This window comes from Entelurus aequoreus, linkage group LG04, assembly GCF_033978785.1.
Source record: "Entelurus aequoreus isolate RoL-2023_Sb linkage group LG04, RoL_Eaeq_v1.1, whole genome shotgun sequence".
Classification (NCBI taxonomy): Eukaryota; Metazoa; Chordata; class Actinopteri; order Syngnathiformes; family Syngnathidae; genus Entelurus; species Entelurus aequoreus.
This window is the reverse complement of record NC_084734.1, coordinates 49,205,293-49,217,361: the sequence shown is the minus strand read 5'-3', so window position 1 is coordinate 49,217,361 and position 12,069 is coordinate 49,205,293. Positions and strand designations below refer to the sequence as shown.

Below are 12,069 nucleotides of genomic sequence, written 5' to 3'. Positions count from 1 at the left end.
ATTAATTCAAAGGTACATCTGACTTTAACTTTGAGGATTTGTTTTTTCTTTGTAAAATAAAATCATATTCATGTTTTCTAAAGTCAAAACATTGGAAAAGAAAAGTGTTACAACTTGCAGTTAAACACACATTTTGTGGGGGGTTTTCGTGAAATTATCCCAGAGGGGTACCAGTGATGCCAAAGAGGACGATTGTGATGATAACCATAGAAGATATGTAAGATTGTGTGCCGCGAGGGAAATAACTCCATTAATGAAGGGAAGAAATGATTCACGAGTCTTTAAGAGGAATTAAGTTTATGGGAGGTGAGCGAGAGTGTGGGAGATCACGACGTGTGTGTGTGTGTGTGTGTGCATGTCCGTGTGTGTGTGTGTGTGTGCGTGCCCAGATATTAGCTGGACTAATGACTATAATTACACAAAGAACTCTACAAAGTGCCCACTGCTCGTGTGGGAGGTTAATGATGGAGTGTGAAAGACAGAAAAAGATGCTGAGGAGGAGTAAAAGCAGACAAAAAGAAACATCTTCTGAATGGTTAAGAAACCAAATCTGGTTCTCAGTGTGAACATCTGCCTTATTAAAAACTAGAAATATGCATAATTCAAAGTCATTATTTTTATTTTGCAAACATGTGATGCAGACAAACTGCTGTCTTATGTTTCAATAACAAAGATGCTCTTGAAGAGACACAACTGAGAGGACAGGCTCGGCTCCTAATTTAATCAAATGTTACAAAATCAGATTATTTGTGTTTTGGCCTCCGGGTGACTAGAACAACATGCTACGTTCAGCCAATTGTAAGTGCACCGCACACACACACACACACACACACACACACACACACACACACACACACACACACACACACACACACACACACACACACACACACACACACACACACACACACACACACACACACACACACACACACACACAAATGAATTGTGTTCATTTCAGACAGCGTTGTCATGGCAACTAGTCGCAGCTATTGAATGAAATGTCAAGGCATTCAGACAAAGCTAGACCCACACACACGCACACACACACACACACACACACACACACACACACACACACACACACACACACACACACACTCACACACACACACACACACACACACACACACACACACACACACACACACACACACACACACACACACACACACACACACACACACACACACACACACACAAGTGTACAGGTGTGTACAGGACATATCAAGTCAACGTGGCTGCCAAAATGAGGAGGTTTAGTGGCCACGCGGGTCTTTAAAAGAGACAGACGTGTTTGTTGCTCGTTGTTTGAGTTAATGTTTGAACTTATTCAAAGTTTGTTGTGTTATTCTGGGGTGGGGGAGTTTCTGTCGTGACTCAAAATACTGATTGCAAAAATATTTCAAATTAAAGTTAGTAGTAAAAAGAACTTCTTGGTGCACAGCGGACAATGTACACTTTGGAACTACAGCATATACATTCAGTATATATCACACGTACTTCATTCTGGTTCAAAGGAGGAGTTAAATCGGGACTTAAACCACAATACATTACACAGAATAGTGGGGAAAAATCCACATTAACAGTTTGTGTTATTATTTGGTAGTTACTTAGCGTACTACTTCCTGCTTTGTAGAGAAAAATTAGGATTAAACGGATGGGACGGTACCATTTTTTAATCTTAGTTGGGGGAACGACTCAAACAAAAGAATACAAGTGGAACAATTACAAAAAGAGCCGCATTTTTGTTAGTTTGTTTATTAGCTGCAGGCTACTTCCTGGTTTATGAATGACGTAAGACAACAGAACTGGACCATTTGTTTTATCAGAGTCTTTTAAAATGTACTTTTACAACGCAACTTACATTTTGGAGCGAAAGATAAAAAAATTGCCGTACATTTGACAGTTTTTATAGTGTATCCATTTGTTTGTTGGCTACCGGCTACTTCCTGGTTCATGGACAACAACATAGGACAACACAACTGGACCGGTCTTTATATGTAAATCGTTTTACATTGCGACTTAAATCCTAGCGCGAAAGTGAAAAAACTGCCGTAAATTTGCCTTTTTTTGGTTAGTGTATGCATTTGTTTTTTAGCTAACAGGGTACTTATTGGTTTATGAAAATAACATACGGGGGCAGGGTGGGTTGGGGGTCGGGGTGTGAGTTCTCTCATGGCTCAAAAAACTGATTGCAAAGATTCTTCAAATTAAAGGACTGTAAGTAGTAAGCTACTGACAGCGCTTCACATTTCCACATGTTATGTTACAGCCTTATTCCAAAGTGGAATAAATACTTTTTTGTCCTCAAAATTCTACTCACAATTGCCCACAATAACATTTTCTTTTTTTTAGAAATGTTTGCAAATTCATAATTATTATTTTTAATCACATGGATGTAAGTATTAACAGCCTTTGCTCAATACTTTGTTGATACACCTTTGGCAGCAATTACAGCCTCAAGTCTATTTGAATACGATGACACAAGCTTGGCACACCTATCTTTGGGCAGTTTCACCCATTCCTCTTTGCAGCACCTCTCAAGCTCCTTCAGGTTGCATGGGAAGCGTCAGTGCACAGCCATTTTCAGATCTCTCCAGAGATCGGAGATTCAATCAGAGATCTGATTCAAGTCCGGGCTCTGGCTTGGTCACTCAAGGACATTTACAGAGTTGTTCTGAAGCCATTCATTTGATATCTTGGTTGTGTGCTTAGGGTCGTTGTCCTGCTGATAGATGAACCGCCGCCCCAGTCTAAGTTCAAGAGTGCTCTGGAGCAAGTTTTCATCGAATACTGTATGTTTGCTGCATTCATCTTTCCCTCTATCCTGACTAGTCTCTCAGTTCCTGTCACTGAAAAACATCCCCACAGCATGATGCTACCACCACCATGCTTCACTGTAGGGATGGTTTTGGCCTGGTGATGAGCGGTGCTTGGTTTTTTCCAAACATGAGGCATTCACGCCACAGAGATCAATCTTTGTCTCATCGGACCAGATAATTTTGTTTCTTAGATCTGAGAGTCTTTCATGTGTATTTTGGCAAACTTTTACGAAGGAATGGCTTCCGTCTGGCCACTCTAACAGACAGGCCTTGTTGGTGGATTGCTGCAGAGATGGTTGTCCTTCTGGAAGGTTCTGCTCGCCACAGAGGAATGCTGAAGCTCTGACAGAGTGACCATCAGGTTCTTGGTCACCTTCTCCCCTGATCGTTCAATTTAGACGACCCGCCAGCTCTCGGAAGAATCCTGGTGGTTACAAACTTCTTCCATTTACGGATGATGGAGGCCACTTTGCTCATTGGGACCTTCAAGGCAGCAGATATTTTTCCGTACCCTTCCCCAGATTTGTGCCTCAAGACAATCCTGTCTTGGAGGTCTACAGACAATTTCTTCGACTTCATTCTTGGTTTGTGCTCTGCCATGCACTGTCAAGTGTGGGACCATATACACCAGGGGTCCTCAAGTACAAATCTTGAAGGTCCACAAATGTTATTTTGAAACAGGCTGGGTCCGTTTATTAACGGTCAAACTTATATAGTAGCAGGAGGCAGGGGCGCCGAAAAGGGGGGGTAAAGGAGACGGATTCTAGGGGCTCATGATGGAGGGGGGCCCAGAGAGGCCCCTAATGATGATGAAATTATAATACACGGGGCCCTGTAAAGATTCTTTTCATGGGGTCCAAAATCCCTAGCGGCGCCCCTGGCAGGAGGTAGGTAGTAGTTTAACATTTTCTTAAAATTAACAAAAATAAAATAAATATCCAATAAAATACATTAAAGATTTTCTTTGAAACAAAATTAAATAAGAACTGAAATAAAATAAATATTTCAGTACGTCTGGTAGCTGTGGCATCAGAGAGTGAGATTTGATTTATTTTAGCTGTCATTTCCTCCTTTTCTTTGCCTTCTAACATGGCACCCATCACTTCAGTCAAGCATTATTTAATTATTTCTGCACCAGAGAATGGGTTCTTGTGTTTACCCAAAACCCATGCCACTCTGAGTGAGCACTCTGTTGCTATTTGTTGTGTTCCCAGCTAATAGCGCTATTCCCAGCTAATAGCGCTATCTACAAGGGTGTGTGATTCCACCCAATCAACCATAGATCTCATTCTCACTTCAGACCGGCCTAAAATAAAAAATAGTGGGGTCATGATCTGTGGTCTTAGCGACCACTATCTAACCTTCTGCACCCGCAAAATAGCTAAACATAAAGCCAATGGCCACACAACAGCCCAATCCAGATCCCTCAAAAAATACTCCAATGACAATTTCAATTTAAAATGAGATGAGTGGGACTGGTCCCCTGTGCTCGCGAGCAACCTGGTCGATGTTGCTTGGGATCGCTTCAAAACGGCGTTCCTAAAGATACTAAATGACAAAGCCCGTTCGGAACCATGGATGAATCCGGACCTATTAGCTGCCATAAAAGACAGAGACAGGAAATACTCTGAATACCAAAAATGTAAAACAGAAGTAGATAAACAACCCAATAATATCAACCTCAAATTACTCCTTTCAACTCTCAAAAAGCAATGCAATAAATTAAGAAATAAGTCAACCAACCTGACTAAATCCTTAAAAAAAAATTACATTAACGACAAAATAGAGGAAAACACAAATAAGCCACGTGAGCTCTGGAAAATTCTCAACAACCAGCTTCCTGGTTGCAGGCAGAAACTTAAAACAAGACTCACCAACATCAGCATTAAGGAGGGTGACTCCCTCATTACAGACAAAATGGAGGTAGCTAGCAGACTTAACATCTTTTTCACCAGCATAGCCGCAACCCTTGTCAACAAGCTGTCCCACCACTCTGGTCGCTTTGGTGTAGAACACATTAAAGCCTACTACAGAAAGCTAGGAGTATCCAACGATGATTTCAAATTAGAAATGGTCACAGCTGATGAGGTGTTTAAAAAATTGAGCGCGCTCCACCCTAACAAGGCCACCGGCCTTGATAATATCCCCTCCAGATTCCTCAGGGACTCTGCCTCCATCATTGCCCCGATCATCACGCACATAATAAACCTATCAATTACACAAGGCCAAGTACCAAAAGATTTTAAGATTGCAAGAGTAACTCCCCTCTTTAAAAAAGGAAGCAAATTGGAACCTGGCAACTACCGACCTGTTTCTATTCTCAGTTCCATTTCGAAAGTAATGGAAAAAATGGTTTATGAACAGGTCGATAGTTACCTTGCCACTAATAAACTCATGTACAAATTCCAATCCGGCTTCAGAAGTAACCACTCCACTGACACATGCCTTCTCTATCTGACCGACCACATCAAACATGAGGTGGACGCGGGCAAATACTGCGGCATGGTCATGCTGGACCTTCAGAAGGCCTTTGACACCGTTAACCACGCTATACTGTTGGATAAGCTCAGAGCAATTGGATTCAACAAAAACTCATGGAGCTGGATGCAATCTTACTTGGAGGGGAGGGAGCAGGTGGTAGAGGTGAACGGCACCGTGTCCCCCCCCTCTCGGTGAGCTGTGGAGTCCCCCAAGGCAGTATATTGGGACCTTTACTGTTCCTAATATACATAAACGACATGTCATCGGCATGCGACTGTGAATTGTTTTTGTTTGCGGGTGACTCTGCCTTGCTGGTATCCGGCAAGGACAAGTCACAGGTGGAGAAAATCCTCAGTGCTGAGCTCTGTAGAACTTGCACCTGGCTCGCTGACAACAAGCTATCCATACACTTGGGTAAAACAGAATCCATCCTGTTTGGGTCCCACATCAACCTCAAGAAAGTCAATGACTTCACCATAAAAGTGGGTGACATTGTTATCACCAGGAAAGATGAGGTCACCTACCTAGGTTCCATTCTAGAGGCTAACCTTTCCTGTGATAAAATGGCAACCAAGGTAATCAAAAAGGTTAACCAACGAACGAGATTTCTCTACAGAATCTCCTCTCTGGTCAACAAAAGCACCTTGAGGATTCTGGCGGGAACTCTCGTTCAACCCTTTTTCGATTACGCATGCACCTCCTGGTACCCTAGCACCTCCAAAACCCTCAAATCTAAACTCCAAACATCTCAGAACAAGCTAGTCAGGTTACTGCTAGACCTCCACCCCAGATCCCACCTCACTCCTACCCACTTCTCTAAAGTGGGCTGGCTCAAGGTGGAGGACAGAGTTAAACAACTAGCACTGAGCCTAGTCTATAAAATCCGCTACACCTCCCTGATACCGAAGTACATGTCAAACTACTTCCTTAACGTAAATGACCGCCATAACCACAACACCAGGGGGAGCTCCACTAACCACGTTAAACCCAAATTCCGAACTAACAAAGGTCTTAACTCATTCTCTTTCTATGCCACATCAATGTGGATTGCGCTCCCAACAGGTACAAAAGAAAGGGCATCTCTATCCTCCTTCAAAACCGCAATAAAAGTTCACCTCCAGGCAGCTACAACCCTAAACTAACACCCTCCCCGGATTGCTAACAATCAAATGTAAACAATCAAATGCAGATACTTTTTCTTATGCCTTCTGATCTCTCTCTCTCTCTCTCTCTCTCTCTCTCTCTCTCTCTCTTTCTCTCTCTCTCTCTCTCTCTCTCTCTCTGTCTCTCTCTCTCTCTCTCTCTCTCTCTCTCTATGTCCACTCCACTACTTGATGTCCATATCCTAACCCCCCCCCCATACCCCTGATTGTAAATAATGTAAATAATTCATTGTGATTATCTTGTGTGATGACTGTATTATGATGATAGTATATATCAGGGGTCACCAACGTGGTGCCCGCGGGCACCAGGTCGCCCGTAAGGACCAGATGAGTCGCCCGCGGGCCTGTTCTAAAAAAATTAAAAAATAAAAAATTTTAAAAAATAAAATAAAAATAATATTTTTTATTTTTATTTTTTTTTTAAATTAAATCTACATATAAAAAACACAATATACACTTTCAATCAGTGCATCAACCCAAACAACCTCCCCCATGCACACTCATCCACACCCACTCACACAAAAGGGGTTATTTCTTTCTGCTACCAATATTCTGGTTCCCACAACATAGACAACACATCTGCAAGGGACACAGTCCCTGAACACAACATAGACAACACATCTGCAAGGGACACAGTCCCTGAAGCACACATGATTGTATAGGCTGCTGGTCCACTAACATTTTCATTAATTACTATTTTTTATGTAATTATTTTTATATTGTTTTACTTTCATTTTTATCCAAGAAAATGTTTTTTATTTATTTATCTTATTTTATTTTATTTTTAAAAAAAGGTCCTTATCTTCAACAGACCAGGTTGTCAATGAAATTAGATTTGTTTAAAGGGTTTTTTAAACCAGGCCCAGTCCAGATAATGTCCAAGTCGGACTCAGCAACACACATCTTCATTCATGTACACAGAAAAAAATTAGGGAACACAACAGATTGCATATAATTTATAAACAAAATTACATTTTCAAAATAAGCATTTATGTACAGTCCAGATTATGTCCAGGTCACTCAAATGAGGGAACACAACAACAGATATCATATAATCTATAAACATAATTATACTTTCAAAATAAGCCTTTGAGGACTTCTCATCTTTTTTTTTAAATGTTTTTTGGCATCATTATCGTTTTCAACCATGTAACTTTCTAAAATTAGAAAATACTGAATAAATGTTTTAAAGAGAGTAATACTAAGTGAATATCTGTTTTTGGCCTTAAAAATAAACCTTTTACTGAGTACTATAATTAAATTGACTAAATCATGATTGTCAATGAACTCTCCTAAAATAACAGAAACCACATTAAGCTTCATAAACAAACCAATCCTTAAACACATTTTTTCAACTTCCACCCAAAACAAAGACACAATATGACAATACCAAAACAAATGCAGGGTGGATTCAGGCTCCTGACAACAAAATCGGCAATCATCTGACTCTGTCATATTCCATAATTTTAACATTTTCCCTGTGGGTAAGAAGTTATAAATAATTTTAATTTGAAAACAACGATTTTGCACATCGATAGCGGTTTTATAGATTAGTTTGAATATGGCATCCCATGGCAACGGGCAGTCAAAAAAGTCCTCCCATATTCCATTTGTGTTGTATGAGGCAGCCTTCAAAGATTTCTTTATTAAATAAAAATTATATATTTTTCTATTTATTTTAGTTCCTTTTTGCCAACTAGAATTTCTTATTAGAGGTTTACAAACTAATAATTTAGTAGTTCCATAATTAATTATTTGTTTCCATTTTTTCCCAATTACTCCAGTTAGTTGATAAAATGAAAAGCTTGAGCAAGCATCACCATACATAGCTCTAAATTCATCATACTTCATAATTTTACCATTCTCATTGATAATATCATTGACAAAAATGATTCCTCTTTCAAACATATTTTTCCAAAAGAAAGGCTTTCCATCTATTACAATATTAGAGTTCATCCATATTAAGTGCTGCAAAATATCGTCTCTTTTTTCTGGCACATAAAATTGAAAACACCACTATGAGTGGATTGTTTCCTTTATGAACCCCGCCATGTTTCCCAGCAGACTCTCTGGGAGGGGATCACTTGTAAAAAAGGATACAATTTCTTTTGATACAGTACATGTTTTTTGTCCAACAGGACATTTGTGTACCACTCAATGTTTAAATACATCTTTGGAACAATTGATGCTTTTAAAGACAGACACATAGCTTCAAGGTTGAGAAGTTTCAGGCCCCCATATTCATACTCTTTGTACAAAACCTTTCTTTTAATCTTTTCTGGTTTGCCGTTCCAGACAAAATCGAAGACCCTCCGCTCATAAATCTTAAAAAAGTTTTGTGATGGAGCTGGTAATGACAAAAACAAATAAATAAATTGAGGAATAATTAACAAGTTGGCAATAGACATTTTACCATACAAGGTTAGGGATTTCCCTTTCCATAATTGCATACTTTTGTCCAGCTTTCTTAGTCGATTATCATAATTTACTGAGCCTAGATCTTCCAGATTCTCTGGGACAACAACACCAAGTATGTTAACTGGTCCATCTGTCCACAAAACAGTCACTTTGCATTCCATTCGAAAGGACGTTCCCTTTAGATTTCCGATCCTTAACATTTTACATTTATCATAATTAAGCTTAAGGCCAGATTGCTGTGAAAATATGTCCAAAAGATTAAGAAGGTTCCGCAAACAATGAGGACAAATCTTATCTTTGTGAATCAGCCTTTTCTGAGATGAACTTCATCAAGAACAAACACAGAACACGCCTCACTGATGCACATCTGCAAGACTCACTCAGAGTTGCAGTGTCAAGTTATACACCAGAGTACAACACACTAGTTAACAGCATGCAATGCCAGGCTTCCCACTAACTGACAAAGAAACAGATAACAGATTTGGTGTCCAGTTCAAAGTGTGACATGATTTAAAAATTTGAGTTTACTTTTGTATTTTACATGAGTTATTATTTGTACAAACATGGTGCAAAGTAATTCATGATTTGTTAAAAAATGTTAGTGGCTAGCTAGTTAAAATGGGATATTGTGATTTCACAAGACTGTCTTAGAAGTGATCATTTGAAAATGTTCAATTTGAAAAATGTGCACTTAGAGAAAATATAAAAATAAAGTGTTGCATATTGATATTTATCTGTTTCTATATATATTTATTGTGAGAAATCATTAAGATGATCAGTGTTTCCACAAAGATAAATATAATTAATTATTAATATTAACAGAGTTAAAGGTAAATAGAGCAAATTGGCTACTTCTGGCAATTTATTTAAGTGTGTATCTAACTGGTAGCCCTTCGCATTAATCAGTACCCAAGAAGTAGCCCTTGGTTTCAAAAAGGTTGGTGACCCCTGCTATACATGCTACTTCCTGGTTTGTGGAGACTGATGTAAGATAACAGAATTGGACCCATTTTTATCATTCTCTCTTTTCTTAGAAAGCGACTTAAATCCTGGAGCTAAAGGGACATGGGAATTTTTTTTTTTAGAAATGTATCTCGTGCGTACGAGAAACTTTTTATAAAAAAATTTTTTTTTTTTTAAATTTATATATTTTTTATTTTTTTTATTTTTATAAAAAGTTTCTCGTGCGTACGAGAAACTTTCTCGTGGCCACGAGAAAGCATTGGATGCGTGCTCATGGTTTGAGGTGTGTGTTAAAATGGCAGTTTAGGAGTTAATTTGGCTGTATTTCCAACTAGGACTTTCCCCCATGTGTGTTGTGGCAAAATGTGAATGCTTGATTAGTAGGTGTGAGACAAACACTTTAATATCTTCCTGGTTATTGTAACGCTATGTGTTTGACATTATTTAAGACTTTATCATGCCCGGGAAAGGACAGTTTTCCTCTTCTGTGGCTGTGGGGGGTGGGGGTGGCTTGCGGACCTGCTGCGAAGCGGTGTGTGCCAGTTAGTCCGATGTTGATGTGATAAAACTTCTTTCTTGTTTGGAAGATACACACACAATTGTAACTGTTATTTCTTCCTGCACATAATAAATATGTACAACTTGTTTGGATGTATTCATTTATGTAAAATTGTCATTAAATGTAATATTGCCTGACAAAAAGTGATTCGACGTAATATTTTGATATTTACACATCGCATATTTACACACGCGCATCTGACTAGAATATCCTTATGTGCATTACATATCAACATCAAGTACCTACTGTACTGTTTACTAGTTGAAATACCCTTTTTAGAGCAAATATCTACCCATATAATTTCTATAGATATTTGCTTCAAAAAGGGTATTTCTACAAGTAAACAGTACAGTAGGTACTTGATTTATATACAGTATATGTAATGCTAATAAGAGTATTCTATTAGGATATGCAGAGATAAGATGTGTCAAAATATTACTAGAAATACAATTTTGGCAGCGACAATTAAGTGGCCATTTGGGTAGATATTTGCTCTAAAAAGGGTATTTCAACAAGTAAACAGTACAGTAGGTACTTGATGTTGATATGTAATGCACATAAGGGTATTCTAGTCAGATGCGCGTGTGTAAATATGCGATGGGTAAATATCAAAATATTACGTCGAATCACTTTTTGTCAGGCAATATTACATTTAATGACAATTTTACATAAATTAATACATCCAAACACGTTGTACATATTTATTATGTGCAGGAAGAAATAACAGTTACAATTGTGTGTGTATCTTCCAAACAAGAAAGAAGTTTGATGACATCAACATGGGACTAACTGACACACTCCGCTTCGCAGCAGGTCCGCAAGCCACGCCCACCCCCCACAGCCACAGAAGAGGAAAACTGTCCTTTCCCGGGCATGATAAAGTCTTAAATAATGTCAAACACATAGCGTTACAATAACCAGGAAGATAAAGTGTTTGTCTCACACCTACTAATCAAGCATTCACATTTTGCCACAACACACATGGGGGAAAGTCCTAGTTGGAAATACAGCCAAATTAACTCCTAAACTGCCATTTTAACACACACCTCAAACCATGAGGACGCATCCAATGCTTTCTCGTGGCCACGAGAAAGTTTCTTGTGCGCACGAGAAACTTTTTATAAAAAAATAAAATATTAATCTTTTTAAAAAAAAAAATATTTTTATAAAAAGTTTCTCGTGGCCACAAGATACTTTCTCGTGCACACGAGATACATGTCTAAAAAAAAATAAATTCCCATGTCCCTTTAGGGGCTCCGTATGGAGCGAATAGGAAAAGCTGTTGTAAATTTGACATTTTTGTTCATCTATCCATTTGTTTGTTAGCGAGCAGGCTACATAACTTCTAGGTTGATGAAAAACATAACATACGATGGCAGAACTTTTTTTTTTATCTTGTTTTGTGGGAATGCTTACATTGCGCCTTAAACAGAAAAAAATAAATAAAAAAATACAAAGATACAAACATACTCTTAATGTTAGTTTGTTGTATGTATTAGCGAGCAGACTACTTCCTGGTTCATGGCAGTACTTTTGCATTCTAAGGTTGGGGAGAACTGTTCTGATTTAAACAACAAAAAGTTAATTTATCTAGTTTATGTCAAACGATAACTGTGTTTTGTTTGATTGTTTGTCCAATGTTACTTCCTGGATAAACAGA

The 12,069-nt window shown here is 38.6% G+C and overlaps 1 protein-coding gene across 1 annotated transcript in view; it reads right to left on the bottom strand.

The window, feature by feature from the left end:
• The window catches only part of stum (stum, mechanosensory transduction mediator homolog), a 28,997-nt gene that overhangs the window by 15,619 nt on the left and 1,309 nt on the right, over positions 1-12,069 (bottom strand). The gene's annotated exons all lie outside the window — the stretch shown is intronic.